This window comes from Sciurus vulgaris (assembly GCF_902686455.1).
Source record: "Sciurus vulgaris genome assembly, chromosome: 5".
Classification (NCBI taxonomy): domain Eukaryota; kingdom Metazoa; phylum Chordata; class Mammalia; order Rodentia; family Sciuridae; genus Sciurus; species Sciurus vulgaris.
Genome location: NC_136465.1, coordinates 172,936,586 through 172,955,628, shown reverse-complemented (window position 1 = coordinate 172,955,628; position 19,043 = coordinate 172,936,586). Strand labels below are relative to the sequence as shown.

Sequence of the window (19,043 nt, the reverse complement as noted above, 5' to 3'; positions counted from 1 at the left end):
GTTACTACTTAGGTCTACTTAATGGCTACAAAGCAGTCTATGAAATCAATGAGATAATTAAAGTATTTGAACCTGCATTTTATAAACAAGAACCACCAGTATTTGGTAAATATGAGCTCTACTGAGCCAGGTGGGCAAATAATACAAAAACACTTACACACTCCCAAGCAGAGGTGAGGTAGGAGCATAACCTAATCAACTCCGTGGCTCCTTTCCCCCATCATCACCACACACCAAGGGCTGGGATTGCAGACTTCAAGGTTCAAAAAAATACATGATCCCCATTTTGCACTCCCCCACATGTACCCACTATCTCACTGAGGTTAAAAGAAACTCCCACCCCTCCCACTGGGTCTGTTTTTAAATGCAGACCTCCACATCAAGCATTTCAGAAAAATGACAAACTGGTGTGTTTAGCACCTTCCACCAATATACCATTCTACTGACCTTACCTAAAACAGTATTTTAAATTCTGAAATCCATGTACTTTTGTAAAAAGTTTGTCTCCTTACATGCAAAATTAGGGACATCACCCTTCCAAATCTAAAATTCCCACTAGGAGAAGCTAACAAGTGTTCAAAGTAACACTATTCTTGTTAAAAGCTTCCTGATGGTATGAAACCATTTTGGGTATTTTCAGAACCCATGTTGGCTGTGGTAGACTCTTCACATAACCCTGAGTAGTCCACTATGGTAGCCACATGTGGCTAGTGCCACTCAAACTGAATTTTAATTATATTTTAATTAATTTAAATATAAAATCCAATAGTTATTTGCATTAGTGGAATATTTTTGAGTGTTTAATAAAACTCAGGGGTGGGAATTTATCTTTCCACGAAACAGCAGGGAATTTTGCCGGTGGCACACCTGTAATCCCAGAGTCTTGGGAGGCTAAGGCAGGAGGATTCCAAGTTTGAGGCCATTCTCAGCAACTTAGCAAGACCTTGTTTCAAAGGACAGCGGATGTAGGTCAGTGCAACTGGGTTCAATTCCCAGTTTCTTCCACAAAGTAGTAAATTTTATGAAATCTAAATATAAATCAAGTGGTTATTATGAAAAATTTATGTTGAAACTGAAATGTGCTGAAACTCTAAAATACACAACAGATTTTGAAGTTTTACTATGAAGAAAAATAACATCAAATATCAAATGGTTTTAAACCAATTACATGTTGAACTGATATTCTGTATATACTTGGTTAAATAATATATATATATATATATACAATTAAAATTAATTTCATCTGTTTCTTCCTTTCTTAATTTGACTCCTAGATATTTTAAGATAACAGTTGGTCTGCTTTCTATTTCTACTGGACAGTGCAGGTAATCTAATAAATTCCAAACTCTCCCTACTGGAGCACATCCCCACACCAGGTTTGGGAACCATGCCGGAAACAAATACTCTTCTCCCTGTGCAGCATCAGAAAGTGCTGATCACACCTGAGACTGCAAAGTCCTTCCCTCATCCAAAATACCTGACTGCCCTCCCATGTGCCCACCCCTCTTTTAACCTTTTCCCAAGTCCTCCTCCTCTTCCCATCTCAGTTCTCTTTTCTATTCTTTACACTTCATGGTGACCTCATTCACTCTTCATCTTCAACCATCACTTCTTTGTGGAAGCCTTCCAATTCTTTATCTCCGTTTCTGACCTCTTTCTCAAGCTGCGTTCCACACTGCCAGCTGCGTGCCGAATGGTTCCATCAGGAAGTCCCCCACAACTCAGCGCCTCTGGGCTGGAATTCACCCTCTCCATTTGTTGAAGACTCCCAGCATTCACCTTGAAATCCTGGCCCCTTTTCTAGTCCAGTCAGTCTTCCAGCAGGCCCTTCCCTGACTGTCCTTTCACTGCAGCTTCCTAACTGTCCTGCCAGACTCTAAATTCTCTATCAGTAGCCCTCACTCCCTGGCCTATCCTCCTCTGTCCCATGGACATATCAATTGTCCCAAAATACCACTCTGTTCACACTGCCACCAAACCTCAACAGGTCCCCATGATCTACCACAAAGACAAACGACTCAGCAGCCATTCCAACTCCTCCAAATCCCAGCCAATCTCCAACCAATCCTCCTGGACATTCCACACCTAGCCCTCTTCCCCCTTCCTCAAGTTCCAGTGGCCTGCCTTGGAGTCTGCTCATTACAATTCTGCCCAATCATTAGGACTCAGCTCAATACCAGGTCTTCATAAAGCATTCCATGACCTGATCAACACAGTTAAAACCAGTGCCTCTCCTCCCTCAAACACCTGTGGTATTTCTAATGACCACTGAGATAGTAACAGGAAGATACAGCCTACCTTTCTCTACAAAATAGTGTTCCCTTAACAGCACTAAATAGCATCTTGCCATCTTTGGACAGCTTACTAAGGAAATCAACTTAAAAAAGGAAAACGTTGATAAAACTGGAATTACTGATGATTCTCAAATCTTTATCCCAAACCAAACCTCTTATTATTCCAAATCTTCATTTGAATATCCTGAGATCCAATAATTCCAAATATGAACTCCTGATCTCAATCCCACAGCTGTCCTTAACTACATGGGTTCTAATTCAGTGGATGAAACCACTCTCTCCCATCAGCAGCCCAGGCCAAAGGTGTCACTGTCATTTCCTCAAGCCCACCTTCTCACTATAGTGACTGGGTCCTGTGAAATCTTCCTCAATGCCCTTGGAAATCATCCATTTGTACCCAACTCTGCTGTCAGTTCAAGTCACCACTATATATATAGACATAGGTGTACAGATATTTATATAAATGAGAGTACTATAGAATCATCTGGTCCTGTACTCAATGCCCAGACATTCCCAAAGATCCAATCTGAACAAGTGACATTCCTGCTCAGAACCCTGCCAACTATTCTCAAGACAAAGATTTCCAACACAGCTTAGAAACTCTTCCTCAATGAGCCAAGACTTAGTTTTTCAGCTTCACCTCACTTTCCAGGTCATTTCTTCTCTCAAGCCATACTTTGACAACATCCATGTATGCTTATGCAATTCCCCAAGAATGCCAGCAGCCACTCCGCTGCAGGACCTTTGCATAAGCTGCCACTGTGACTTAGGATGGGTGTCCTTCCTTTGTAATCACCTAACACCTGAGCACCAACCAGCCTCCCAGCATTTAGATTCTAATTCAGAAATGATGCCTGGAGAAAATTTTCATACTACTTCTATGCTAGTACTTATCTCAATACCTGGCATGTAATATGTACTAAATAATTACTTGCTGAATGGATGACTAAATAGATTTTAACTTTGTAGGTCAAAAAAAAAAAAAAAACAAATTTCAAGGTCAATGAAAGCCATTTCTGTGTCATGTATATTAATTCGACAGTATTGACCTAAATTTTCATTTTTCTCTTTTGAATCAAAACAAGTAATAAGTTGGTTAAGTTAGTAGAATGTAGATGTGTAAGCTTAAAATAATCAAAATGAAGGGAAACACTAAATTCTACGTTCTCCTTTGCCCTATAAATTCTAAGAACAATTCGTGTGAAACTCCCTAAGAGACTTCCGATGCAAAACACAGAATGTATGAAAAACAGCCAAGCAAATGTGGATCTGCCACAGAGAAGAGCCTGGAGGAAACTGGAGAGCATGAAGAGATGCCATCAGACTACAGGAAGGTAGGGACTTCAGTAAAAAGAAAGGCTCCCTGGCGCTGGTCCCGTCCTGGTCCAGGCTAGTGCTCTGCGCATCCCTGCACATGCTTCATGGTCCTAGCAGATGCGAGGATGGAGGCATTCTGTGGGCCATCAAAGCCTGTATGGTTTATCAACAAAGGCAGACTCTGAAAAGGGGAAGGAAACACTTGCCAAGCAACAAGTAAGACTAGGTGCCCAGCCCTCACGTACAGCATTTCCTCTGTGCTTCACTCTGTGCTATCCTCATTTTACAGATGAGGAAACAGAGGCCTATGATCACAAACCTAGTCCTAGTGACCTTGAACTCAAATCTAACTCAAATACATTTTTATTGAGCACCTACTCCTGCCAAACCCTGGTCTAGGTTCTGGGGAGGAGAACAGTGAGCAAGATGGGAAGGTGTCTACCCTTAGGTAAGCTTATACACAAGCAGTATAATTTCACATGGCATACAATTAAGGGGTATAGAAAAGGGAAACTGAGGGATGCGACAGTGTTAACAAGGCAGGCAACTCTGAGCCACAGCATTCTCAAGGATAAATTCAAAAATTAATTTTGAGGAAAAAGCTAAAGAAAATAAGGGTAGGGCTGGAGATGTAGCTCAGTTGGTAGAGTGCTCTCATGGCATGCACAAGGCCCTGGGTTCAATTCCCGGTGGTACCACCACCACCAAACAAAGAAAAAGAAAAAGAAAAAAAAAGGATAGTCAGTCATGGGATGCATGCCCATAATCCCAGAGACTTGGGAGGCAGAGGCAGGAGACTCACAAGTTCAAAATCAGCCTCGGCAACTTAGCGAGGCCCTAAGAAACTTAGTGAGACTGTGTCTCAAAATTTAAAAATTGAAAGGGTTGGGGATGTGGCTCAGTGGCTAAGCACTCCTGGATTCTCTAGAACAACCAGAAGCAAAAATAACCATTTATTCTCTGATTATGAGTAAAGAGAACTACAGAGTTAACCAAGTCAAAATTCAAACCAGTAAGTTACATAGTTGCCAGTTAGCAAGTATTTCCACATGCACTAAGTGGCATCCAGAGTGATGGACTGACCAAATTAATTCTTCGATCCCTCAGCACCTACATTAGGGTATATAATAAATGATTGCTGAATGAATATATAAAGGAAGAAAGAGAGACCATATTAAGACATCACCTTCATGGGTTAAATCCCTTTTCAAGCTAAGTGGCTTCAATTTACCCCACCCCACTCTGCCACCAGTCTTAATCACAAGAGGCAGGTGAAGGAAGCGGGATTAGTATAAATCCATGAACAATACTGTTCTAGGAAGCAATTAGCAAACGCTGCCCCCTCTCTAGTCAATGGTCAGAAACCCCATCTTGCAATACACAAGTTCCACATAAAGAAAATTCAATACCTAAATAATGACTCAAAATTAGTAAGAGTAATTATCTGACTTCTTTAAATAACAGCTCTCCCAATGAAGATACTCAGGATACTTCTGATCCCAGGTACTTGTTCTAAATATTGTACATATATATCACCAAGTTGAGATAACCTGTTTGTAACAACCTTGTTGGATTGATATTTCTTAAGGAGTGGGACAAAGTACACTCACTTGTGTCACACCTCAGGTCAGTGTAAACTGCAGACATCAATGATTATATGATCAAAGTTATAAAAATTAAATTACCCCTAACTTTTCAGTCATGGAACAGCTGTGTAGGGTGAGTATCACCCTGTATCACTGCTATTTGCTTGGCCTGACCTTCAGGACCAAAGGGTCTCAGCATTATCTATCATTCCTACAGGGTCTCTGATATGGGTGAAGAACCACCAAGGTCTCTACTCCAAATATGATACGTTTATTTTTAAAGGACTGTCCTAGTGGCAACAGCAAATAACAAATGGCCGTTCAAAGCTCAACCACCATCGATCAAAGATGCCAATACTTTCTGGGAACCAGATAGAAGGCCTGAAAAACACTTTAGAATTAAGATACCACTTTTATTCCCACCTTTGTTATTTTTATTTGGTGGGGCTGGGGACTAAGCCCAGGGGTGTTCTACTATGAAGCTACAGTTGAGACAAGGTCTTGCTGAATTGCAGAGGCTGGACTCCAACTGGCGGTCTGCCTGCCTCAGCTTCCTGAGCTGCTGGTATTACAGGATACCACCTAACCAGGCTAAAAACACCAGTTCTAATAAATAATATCAGTTTTTGAAACATTTCAGTGATAAACCTGGGACATTTCTTCTGAAGCACAGCGGTGTTATGAATAACAACCACACTATAAAATCACAAGTAGAATCAGCATGAGGAAATTCAGATTGGGAGAAGGGAGTCTAGTAAGGATCCTATGCACTTCCTCTGGGGGCTGGGGATGTGGCTCAGTGGTAGAGAGCTTGCCTAGCATGCACAGGCCCTGGGTTCAATCCCTAGCACCACAAACACACACAAACACACCAAAATAAAAGAAAGAAGAAGAAACTTCCTTTGGTTATTAAAAAAATAAGAGTGATACTAATAATAAGAAGAAGAAGAAAGAAAGAAAGAAACTTCCTTTGATTTTTAAAAAGTAAAACCATAGCTTGGTGCAGTGGTGCACGCTGTAATTCCAGTGACTAGGGAGGCTGAGGCAGGAGGATGGCAAGTTCCAGGCCAGTGTCAGCAACTTAAGAAGACCCTGTCTTAAAATTTAAAAAAATGGACTGGGAATGTATTTCAGTGGTAAAACAGGGTGCCCCTGAGTTCAATCCAGTATCAAAAAAATAAAAAGTAAAACCACAACATGCAAGTTTTAATACCTCTGGGTTTTGCTCTTCACAACATCAAACGCGTTTTTAAAGCTTCAATTCACACTACCCACAGAAAACCTTCAACAAAAGGCACAAATTAAATAACATCCATTTACACACAGGACATAGTACCTATTTGTGTTTGCTCTAAAGGTTCACCGTTTTGGTGAGCCATAAGGACTGGCTCTGCAGGAACTTAGATCCAAAATGGCAGCTGGGCTTCTAAAACTCACCAGAACCATCACGCCTACCACTCATGAGCCCAGGCCTTATTTTCAACTATCTCAGGGGGAAAGAATATTTATTTAAATTAAAAAAAAAAAAAAAAAAAAAAAAAGCCAATGAATCAGATGGCAGTCTGCTAGCTCTCTCGTATCTTTCTCTTTTTTGCCCCGGAGAGCAGGCACTCTCTATGGTTCCTCGGCTCTGCAAACTGATTAACCTGCCATTCATATGTTTACACAGTCCACAAAAACAAGCTAAAGGCAAAACATGGAAAGTCTAGGTTTTCCTCTTTTCTTCAGTGAGGGCAACTTAGGAAATGGCCTTAAATGAATCATCCAACAAGTCCCAAATAATTGCTTTCATTTTCAGAAAAAATAACAAAAATCAGAGCTCTAATTTTCCTCAGTGTTGCACTCAATGCAACACTCCCCATCACTAAGGTAATTACTATTTCTTTAAATTCAAACTGAAAAATAAAGAGACAAATTGAGCTACCTCTTTAATGTCATGCTTCCAATCCCTCTGAACACAAAAGCTGAATTTATATCAGCAAAAAATTTACACTGAATCTAAACCATCACTTCTCTACTTATAACCATTACTAATATAACAACAACATTACTTTTTAAAAAATAATAAAATACTTGCTCTTTAGAGACAGAGGACTTTAATTATCTTTATTATTCAAATGAAAGTCTTTCTGTTAAATTAGCGTGAAAGTCCCTTCATCTACACACAATTGGCCCAAAGAAACGGGCCATTTTCAGCACAAGAGACCAATCCATTTTAACAGTGAATAAAGCTTTTGAAAGCACTACACACCCTCTTCCAGACTGTCAAATTTTCAAAATGGTCCAGCATTTTTCCCATTTTATTTTTTTAACACTTTCAGACCCAGCAAGCATCTCGTAATTAGATTAATTAAAAAGGAAACAACAAAAAACACTGCTCCCTTCTGATCAAAATTATTCCATTTATGCCTAATTAGCTTTAATCCAAGTCTACATATTTAATGATGGGGATATGACAATTCAACCCATTTGCATATTTTAAATGCCTTTTCTAAACTATACTTTGTAAGATTTAGAAGAACAGTCTCTTTCTCATGCCAATATGCCAAGGCATAAATCAGGAGGATACAAATTAAGGAAAAAAAGAGAAAAGAAAACAAGGCTTCTCAGAGCCAGGGATGTGCCGAGGGGGTGGGGTGATCTACCCGGGTGGGGGCAGTTTACCCGCCACATCACAAACTACAGCCCTTTCAGCCCACCAGACCGGGAACCATTACATCACACCCTCACAATGATAGGGGGAGGTGGCTCTGAGAAAGCAAGTTTTCAGCTTTCTTTCCTCCCTGCTCACAGGCTTCCAGAATCCTGCATTAGGAGTAATGGAATTTAACTTCAGGCACTGCACAGTTTCAGGGGTTACTAGCACTCACACAGCTGCTTATTTATGTGGCCCTAAATGATCACTTCACAATGGATACACGGCCGAAACTGGAAACACACACATGTACACCCTGAATTTGTGCTGAAAAGCCCAGTTATTCGTCTGTATCAAATTAAACGAAAATTTTATTTCCTGGCGAATGGAGGCCAATCTAGAGGTAGAAGTGGGAAAGAAATAATTCTCAATCAGAGTGAACAGCTGTTTATATCTTTAAGATATCATGTTTACAAGATAGTTCTACCATTTGGTTGAAACCACGATCAAAATAAAAGCGCATCTGCTGCACATTTGAGCACACACACAGAGACCCAGTGCAAACGAGCGCGCGCAGAGAGGAGAGGGTGAGCCACATATTGCCTGGGAGGTTTTCAAGCTGAAGAATCTACAAACCCCAAACCTCCTGGTGTTCACTCGCCCCCAACCTGAGGTTTAAAACGCATCAGGTCTTACTTTAGGTTTTATATCTCTCTAGGAAGGATGGCCCAGTTCAAAAAAAAAAGGCTTTCCATTCTAGGGCTTGTCCTCCCAGATCCTTTGTCGGCCTTAGCAGCCGAAAGAATGCAAACCCATTTATATTTATGCAAATTTTTGCAGCAGATTTAAGGGGGGAGGGGGACAGTCTGTGTTTTTTTAAAAAAAAATCTCTTTCTAAATATCAAATTTCCAACTACTTGCAGCTTTACTTATTTGCAAGAAAGAAACGATGATGAAAATCTACATATAAGCTCAAAGGGCAATTAAATCACTTCAAATTTTAAATATTTTACCAAGTCTTTTCCATTTCCAAAATGCCGAACCAAAAGTACATCACGGATCTGATTTACAGAGATTCATGAAATGTCTGAAGCCAGTCTCCATGCTAGACAAATGTCGATTTGCAACAGCACTAGTGAAAACGGTTAGACAAGATCCATATAAATCAATTGGTTTAAAAAAATTGAAAATATTTACCAACCTCATAAAGTGCAGCAGTGCTTAAATCCAGCAAATTGAGGCATACAAGGTAGAAATGGAAATGAAAAAAGGTCCAAAAAATGAATTCTTTTTGTCTATCTGTTTTTTTGTATTTTAAATATTCAGAAACCAGCAGAGACTCTGTCGGCCATTTTGGCTTGAACTAACTCTCTCTCACTCACTCTCCCTCTTGCTCTCTCTCTCCCCCTCTGTCTCTAAAGGAAGCAGCTTTTTGTGACCTTCAAATAGAGGCGGATCATGTGACTTCGGGTAGGTTTGTCAATCAGGAAAGGGGAGGGAGCTGGGGCTAAAGCTGCCTTAAAGGGGAAGCAGCCCTTTTCCACTCGCATTTGTCTGTGCAATGCTGTTATCTCATACTCCCGCCTACAGACACTGCATGTGAAAGTGGCAACAGCATAAGGGTAACAGATGAACAAAATAGAAAACCTTTATTGGTTTATAGAAATATGTTCAGTTGCTAACGATTCTTGCGGATCCTGACTCTTATCTTGGCTGCCTTGCTAGTTATTCTCTAGATGTTTGGGCAAGCATAGGCTAGCAAACTCCTCTTTATAAGGGGGCTTAAACAAAACTTTATCCGAACAAGCAACTTAAGGTGAAATACAGGGCACAACCGATGTCTAGCTAGCTCCTGAACAGCACAGAGAGACTGAAAGGGAATGTGCCTAAGCACAAACTGAGTGGTACTTCAGAGAGGTTAAGTGGTGTCCCAAATCGCATAACCAGACCGCTGCAGAACAGGGACTGGTTTCCCAGTTTGGAACTTGACATTTATTGTATTGTGTGAATACAAGTTTGGTGGCTCCTCCCCCAAACCCAAATAAAAACCATGCTACAGCATCACAAACTGAGTTCCTCTGGGCTAGGGTAGGTCTGAGTCATCGTTAATCCCTTCCCCCACCTGAGGAAGTAGCTCTGCAGCTGACAGAAACTAGGCACTAAATTAACACTTACCTGGCTTCCACCACCCCAAAGTCCCTTCTTCTCCCTATAGACATCTTGATTTGTACCCACCTAAGAAACCCACCCTGAGCTTGCCTCTCTAGCCCTGCAGCTGACAGGAAGAGGAACTTCATTAGTAAAGACGAACCTGTCATTTCTCTGGGCCTCAGGTTTAGCAGGTACGGAGTGTGCACACTGGACATCATTAGCCTCTGGTTTTTTCCTGCTCTGAAACCCTGCACTTGGCTTTGTTTTAGCACTTCTGTTCACCTTATCCTGGCCATCTCAAAGATCAGTTACTACCCAGGGAAAGTTTCTTAAGCCTCCTAGTCTAGACCAGGCCTTCCTGTTAAATACTCCCATGACATCCTTTACTACTTCTTCAAACTAATGGCCATAACTGCAATTTAGTTTGTGGGAAAAAAAATCTGTCTTTCCCTGTAGACTGTAAACTGAGGGCATATACTGCATCTTTTTTCACTGCTCTGTGAAGGCCCACACCAAACCTCAAATGGCAATTGAATAAATAAATGAATGAATTTCATGGACCTCTATTAAAAGGCCTGGGCTAGCCAGGTGCAGTGGTGCAGGCCTGTAATCTCAGCAACTGGGAGGCTGAGGCAGGAAGATCACAATTTTGAGGCAAACCTCAGCAACTTAGTGAGACCCTGTCTTAAAATAAAAAAGAGAAAGGACTAGGATTGTGGCTCAGTGTTTATGTAAAGTGCCCCTGGGTTCAATCCCCAGTACTGAAAAACAGGGGTGGTTGGGCTGATCAGGAAGAAATCTCCTGTATAATTCAGGGAAATGAAAGTCACATAATATCCAGAAACTCCCATCAGTTCTGTTTTGAGGCTTAAGGAAACAAAATAACTAAAATGGTAGAAAGTCATCAAGAGTGACCTGTGACATACCAGATCCCACCTGTCTTTAGAAACAAAGGAAGATAGGTTTCCTGATGGTGCTTTTACCAAATGAACTAGGCTGTCAAGCCGGTAGGCAGAGAACTAAAGGACTCCGGAAACTCAGTTTTCCTTGAAAAGGAACCTGTCAATGCTGTCTAAATCCCACACACTTGTCTTCCTGGCTTCTGGGACTTCACACAGTTTCCCTCCTTCACTTTTTCCACTCTGAGAAGAACAGGAAAGGCGCTGTTTCAGGGCAGGCAGAGGCCAGTGCCTAGACGATCTGGCAGCTTGGTTATGTGTGGTATAAAATGCTTCCACTGTCTCTGAACAGTACTGAACAGAATAGACAGGCCCTAGACTGACAATCGCGATGTAGGCCAAAGCAGGAAACTCCTAGGATGGAAATTCTGAACATTTACTCTATTTTTATCCTTCCAATACCTTCCAGATGCGTTACAGAAAGCCTACTTAACATGGCGCAGGCTCAATATGTTAAAATGCATGGAGACTGACTGTACAGTCACCTTGTTTTAATTTGTGATGGACATGATCTCTTCATAAAACTGAGTTTTCCAAGTCTCCATTCCCCAAGGTAGAATATTATGGTACAAATGTTTGTGTTGTCTTGTATGTGCTAAGTGACACAAACAAGACAACACATTCAAACATTTGTAAATGGCAAGCTGCACAAAAAGTCAGGAAACAGAAAAAACACATTTTGAGAGGATTTTTTTTCTTTGACCTCCAGACATCTTTGTGCATGTACAATACCTCTAAATTTAAAGGATTTATCCAGTTGCTTATCTAAAAGAAACAAGTACAATATTAAATATTTTATTCCCCTTGCGTTTCCAGACATATTGGACTCCACTGTATTTTATATTATCAATTAAAGAATGTTTAAAACTTATTATTAATTATAAGGCACAGATACAAAGTATTAAAACAATTTACCTTCTAAAACAAAAAACAAGTGGGTGAGGTGGCACACACCTGTAATCCTAGTGGCTTGGGAGAAGGATCTTGAGTTCAAAGCCAGTGAGGTGCTAAGCAATTCAGTGAGACCCTGTCTCTATATAAAATACAAAATAGGGCTGGGGAATGTGGCTCAGTGGTCAAGTGCCCCTGAGTTCAATCCCTAACTTCCCCCACAAAAAAACAAGAATTTATACATTCTGAATGTTATCTTTCAAAGTTTGCACCTTTGGACATTACTCAAAAAAAAAAATTTTTTTTTTTTTTTTTTTGGCGGTGCTGGGGATTTGAACCCAGGGCCTTGTGCTTGTGAGGCATGCACTGTACCGACTGAGCTATCTCCCCAGTCCTCAAAATATTTTTATTAGGAAAAAATTTTAAAATAATGAACTGAATATTTAACTCAAAAATCTAGAAAAAGGGGTTGGGGAGATAGCTCAGTCAGTAGAGTGCTTGCCTTGCAAGCACAAGGCCCTGGGTTCGATTCCCAGCACCGCAAAAAAAAAAAAAAAAAAAAAATCTAGAAAAAGAGTCAGACACAGTGACGCATACTTACAACCCCAGCAACTTGGGAGACTGAGGCAGGAGGATCACAAGTTCTAGCACAGCCTCAAATACTTAGCAAGTCCCTATCTCAAAATAAAAAATAAAAGAGCTGGGGGTAAAGCTTGGTAACTGAGCACCCCTGGGTTTAATTCCTAGTACTTTTAAAAAGAAAAAAAAAACTCTAAAAAGAGGGCCGGGGATGTAGCTTAGTGATATAGGGTGCTTGCCTAGCAAGCTGAAGGCCCTGGGTTGGATCTCCAGAACAACCAAAAAAAGATATTAATAATAATAAAAGTATAAATATAAATTAATAACAACAACAATAAAAGACTAGCCTGGATCAACAAAACCAACATCTCTGTTGGTGGTGGTGTTTGTTGGTACTGGGGATCAAACCCAGGGCCCTGCACATGCTACACAAGCACTCTACCACTGAGCTATACCCCAGCCCCCAAAATCCCCAGCACTTTTTTATATTTTATTTTGAGACAAGATCTCACTACGTTGCTTAGAACCTCACTAAAGTTACTGAGGCTGGCTTTGAACTAACAATCCTCCTTGCCTCAGACTCCCGAGTCACTGGGATTATAGGCATATGCTACTTTTTGTTTTTAACAAACAAAAGCAGATAATCTTTTAGGAATCTGATCAATAAGGAAAAGAGAAAAATGATAATAAACATTAAAACTGAGAAAGGCTATAACTTAAATGCAGAGAAGAGTTTTTACACTGTGTGAGAATTACATGAAACATTATATCGATAAACTTGAAGACTAATAAAATAGATGATCATCAAAGAAAATAGAAACTATCAAAATAAACTCAAGAAAATTAGAGAAAAAAACCACCCACAGTAGAAATTTATGAACTATTCAAAGAACTAGTCACTGAAACTACATCAAGCCCAAATGGTTTTCTGAGTGAATTCTACCAAACTATCATAGAACAGATGATTTCAATGTTACCCATTCTAAAATTAATGAGGATACAAGGGAAAAGGTTCTTGATTTCTTCCAGAAGGCTAACATATTGCTGAGACCCATCTGGACTAAGACGATACAAAAAATAAAACTGAAGATCAAACTTCACTTGGGAAGACAGGTGCAAAAACCCTAAACAAAATATTAGCAAACAGAGTTCATTAATTTTATTTATTTATTTAGTTGTCAATGGAACTTCATTTTTATTTTATTTATATGTGGTGCTGAGAATAGAACCCAGTGCCTCGCACATGCTAGGCAAGCACTCTACCACTGAACCACAACCCCAGTCCCAGCAATTTTAAATGAATAATTCATGGGACCATGTAGAGTTCATACCAACAACAGAAGGATGCTTAAATTATCTATTAACATCACTTCTCATTGGTCCAACAAGTGTGTAATAAGTGGGTGGGTCAGATTTTGTGCTAAGTGCTGGAGATAAAGCAGTTAACAAAAAGATTCTGGGTCACATGGAGCCAACATCCTCATGGGAGAAGGAAATAAACACTTGGGAGGACACAGAATTACTGAAGGAGATCCACTCTGTAGAAGGTGGTAAGGGAAGCTTCACTTAGGAGTGACCTTTCAGTTGGGTTGAAAAGCTTGGTGATCAAGTAACAGGAGGAATGAACAGGAGGCTAGGCCATGTGGGCCTTAGAGTGCAGCATAAGATGACCCTTAAGAGGTAGGAGGAGCTCGGACAGTGACGCACACCTGTGATCCCAGAGACTCAGGAAGTTGTGGCAGAAGGATTCCAAGTTCCAGGCCAGCCTGAGCAACTTAGCAAGACCCTGTCTCAAAATAAAAAATAAAAAGGACTAGGGTGCAGTTCAGTGGTAAACGTCACTCTGCTTCTCTTGATCCTCTGAAGTGTACTGTCCATACAGAAGCCAGGAAGAACTTCTGAAAATAAATCTGAAATGTTTCTTCCAGAATGGTTGTAAGACCTGCATGGGTTCTTGGCAGGCCTGCTTTTGGAGATTTTAAAGACTTTGTCTCATGTCATAGTAAACATTAAAAGATACCCACATCCCATATTAAATATATCTATTTCTTTCTTTTCTTTTCTCCACTCCCCCCTTTCTTCTTCCCTCCCTTCCTTCCTTTCTTTTCTTTCTCTCTTGGTGGGTACCGGGGTTTGACCTCAGGAGTACTAGACCACTGAGCCACATCCCCAGCCTATTTTGTATTTTGTTCAGTGACAGGATCTCACTGAATTGCTTAGAGCCTTGCTTTTGCTGAGGCTGGCTTTGAATTCGACATCCTCCTGCCTCGGCCTCCCAAGCCACTGGGATTATAGGTGTGTACCACTGTGCCTGGTTCATTTTATTTATTTCTGCTATCACATTTTCAAAGACTTTATAATTTTGCTGCTGAAATTCTTTGGCTCCTAGCAACTGACTTAATTCATAACTATCAAAGACTTCTTAATGGTTAACATATTTAGGAATTTTTGTAAAGTGAGAATTGTTTTCAAGGTAATGAAAATTTTACAAATGCTAAACATAACAGTGAATGAAATTGCTGGGTAGTTATGTTTCAAGGACATTTAAGCAATTTTGTTCATTTTTAGTTACAATTTTCTTTCTGTATTTTGAACTTGAATTTTTTCAGGTCCCAAACATTTTCATAGACCCCTGACAAACTTATAAGCCTAAGTAATAGTAGCTAAAGTTACCTGGGACTCTCAGTGCAAGTAAAACCCAATAATCTTTGGATTATAGTTGGAAATTAGAACATTAGCATTTATGCTCTCTTTATAATTATAAATTAGAATGCAGCAGGCCTTTTAGAGAATTTTTTTTCTTTGAGGCAGGGGTCTTCACTCTGTTGCCCAGGCAGGCCTCAAACTCACTACCTCCCGTAACAGGACAAGGTATGTGGCTTTTCTGAAGGATCTAGCATAGAGGAGGGAATATTTACTGAATGAATAAACAATCAAAATAACAAATGGATGAATGCTACGGACCAAGGAAGTTACAGAGTGGAGACGACAACATTTACTCTACATTTGGCAGATAAGACACGTACATGAAGAGGCTGGGGATACAGCTCAGAGGTGAAGTGCTTGCCTAGCATGGGTGAGGCCCCTGGGTTCACAAAAAGGAAGAAAGAAGAAAGACACACACGAGACAGGAGACAAGACAGTGTAAGATACATTGTTAACTACATGATTCTGCCTTAAGAGAGGCAGGACTGAGAAAATAGAGATGGTACAGCTCAGTTCTGCTGGGCTTCAAAGAAAGGGCAGGGCTAGAACTGTCAAACACAGTTGCTTTGCTGTGAATCTCATGGAAGCCTAAGCTGCAGGACCCTCATGTTCCCTGCCCCTCCCAGAACCCTAACAGGGGTGTGAACAATGATTCTCCTATTTGTACTGCTACAATGTATGTTTTAAAGTTTTCATTGTAGTGCAAAATAAAAACCTGCATCATACAAACTTTACCACTTTAACCACTGTAAGTGTACAGTTTAGTTCAGTAGTATTAGTATATTCACACTGTGGTGAAACAGAGCTCTAGAATTTTTCATCTAGCAAATATGAAACTCTCTTATCTATTAAACATCAAGTCCCTCCCCGCTCAAGGCACTGTTCTGTTTTCTGTCTATGATTCTGACTACTCTCAGAATTTTTTTTTTTTTTTCCTGGTACTGAGGATTGAATCCAGGAGTGCTCTACCACTGAAATAAATCCTCAGACCTTGTTTTTATTTTGAACAGGATCTATCTAAATTGGGAGGCTGGTTACCTTGTGATCCTCCTGCCACAGCCTCCTGAGTCACTGGCATTATAGTGCACACCATCACATCTGGCTCTAAATATTTTATATAAATAGAATCATATAATACTCACCTTTTTTGTGTGACTGGATTATTTCCATTAGCATTACTTCCTTAGGATTCACCCATGTTATAACATGTAACTGGATTTCCCTCCTTTTAAAGGTTGAATAATATTCCATCGTATACAGACAGCACATTTTGAACACCCACTCATCTGCTGATGAATACGAGGTTGCTTCTACCTCTGTGGCATGAGTGAACAATGATGCTCTGAGCAGGGGTATGCAAATATCGCTTCCAGACCCTGCTTTTCAATTCTTTTGGAGGTATACTCAGATGTGGGATTGTTGGATCATAAATGGCAGCTCTGTTTTTAATTTTCTAAGGAGACTCCATACTATTTTCCATAGCAGTTGCATCATTTTTACAGCTATACCAATGTACACAAGGCTTCCAATTTCTCCACATCCCCATCAGCTCTTGTTACTTAATGGACTTTGTTTCTGTTTTTTAAATAGCAACCATCATAATGAGTATGAGGTGATATCTCACTGTAATTTTGATATGCAATTTTCTGATAATTAGTGGTATTAAGTATCATTTCATATGCTTGTTGGTCATTTGTGAACCATTTTTGGAGAAATGTCTATTCAAGTTCTTTGCCCATGTTTTAATCAGGTTTGTCTCCCCAGCCCACTATACAGCAGTAGGGACTGAACCCAGGAATGCTTTACCACTGAGCTATATCCCTGGCCCTTTTTAAATTTATTTTGACAGGGTCTCACTAAGTTGCTGAGGCTGACTAGAATTTAGATCCTCCTGCCTCGGCCCAAGTCTCTGGCATGTGTCCCTGTGCTCAGCAGTTATTTTTTGTTGCTGTTGTTACTGTTGAGTTGTAGAAGTTCTTTATTTTATATATCCTAAATATTTACTTCTGCTGGGGAGATAGCTCAGTTGGTAGAGTGATTGCCTTGCAAGCACAAGGCCCTGGGTTCAATCCCCAGCACCAAAAAAAAAAAAAAAAAAAAAAAAAATTTTACTTCTTACCAGATTTTTTTTTTGGGGGGTGTAATAGGGATTGGACTCAGGGGCACTTAACCACTGAGCTACATTTCCAGTCCTTTTTTATTTTGAGACCAGGTCTCACTAAATTACTTAGGGCCTCACTAAACTGCTCACGCTGGCTTTGAACTTGTGATCCTCCTGCCTCAGCCTCCTGAGTCATTGGTATTACAGGTGTGCGACATCACATCCAGCTCAGATGTATGATTTGTAGTTTCTCCAATGGTAGGTTGGAGAAACTTACCTCACTAAGTTGCCCAGTCTGGCGGAGAACTTAGGCTCCTCCTCTCTCAGCTTCCTTGGTCACTGGGATTACAGGTGTGTACTGTTAGTCCCATCTGGTACACTGCCTTTTAATTCTGTTGTATCCTTTGATGCACAAGGTCTTGGAAGTCTGATATAATCTCCTTTGGCTATTTTTGCTTTTTTTGCCTGTGCTTTTGTTATATCCAAGAAATCACTGCCAAGTCCTATGTCAACTAGGTTTTTTCCCCCCATACTGGTGATGAAATGAACCCAGGGGCCTCCTGCATGCTAGATAAACCCTCTATCACTGAGCTACATCCCCAGACTTCAGTAAGCTTTTTCTCCTGTTTTGTTTTGTCTTTTTTCTATGATTTTTATAGTTTTAGAGCTTACATTTAAGTCCTTAACCTATTAATTTTATGTGATGTACGCTAAGGGTCCAACTTCCTTATTTTGTATGTTTCCCCAGCACCTTATGTTGAAGAGACTGTCCTCTCCCTACTGAACAGTTTTGACCATCTTGTCTATAATCATTTGACATTATATGCATGGGTTTATTTCTGAACTTTCTGGTCTATTCCATGGCCTACTTCTTGGTTTTTATGCCATGGTCTTTATGCCAGTACCACATATTTGATTATTGTAGCTTTGAAATATGTTACAAAATTAGGAAGAGTGAATCCTTAAACTTTGTTTTAAATGGCCCCTTACTTTTCCCTTTTTTTATTTAAATTTTAATTTTTTTTTGCAGTACTGGGGATTGCATCCATGGTGCTCTACCATTGAGCTGTAGCCCTAGACCTTTGTACATTTCATTTTGAGACAGTCTCACTAAATTGTCAAGACTAGCCTTAAACTTGCAATCCTTTGGCCTCAGTCTCTTGAGTCACTGGGATTACACAAGTGTGGACCACTATACCGGGCTATTTTTTGATGGGGGGAGTGGGTGGTACTGAAGACTGAACCCAGGGCCTCATGCATGCTAGGCAAGTACTCAATCACTAGCTACACACTGTTAGTGCCCTGCCCCAGTTTACTTTTATGAACTACAAAGCACGTATTTTCAACACCACCTTAACCCAGACTCTTAAGACCACAGTATCCCCACTTCCTTTCTGCCATGGTTCCCCTGATGTGGCTGCAAACATTTGCAGATCCTCTAAGAGAAACTTAGGCTGGGAATGTGTTTATTTATTATAAAGATCCCTTGCATTGTACTTTTTTTTTTTTTTTTTTTTTTGGTACCAGGGATTGAACCCAGGGGTGCCTCACCATTAAGCCACATTCCCAGCCCTTTTTGATTTTTATTTTGTGATAGCATATTACTAAGCTGCTTAAGAGTCTCAATAAGCTGCTGAGGCTGGCTTTAAACTTGTGATCCTTCTGCTTCAACCTCTCAAGTCGCTGGGACTGCAGGTGTGCACCACCACCGGTTTGCACTGTACCTTTCAAGTAGCCAGAAGAGAGGGTTTTGAATGTTCTCAAAATGAAGAAATAATACACATTTAAGGTAATAAGTATGTTAATTACCCTGACTTAATCATT

General features: G+C 40.3%; 1 protein-coding gene across 1 annotated transcript in view; it reads right to left on the bottom strand.

The window, feature by feature from the left end:
- The window catches only part of TNRC6B (trinucleotide repeat containing adaptor 6B), a 255,936-nt gene that overhangs the window by 122,747 nt on the left and 114,146 nt on the right, over window positions 1-19,043 (bottom strand).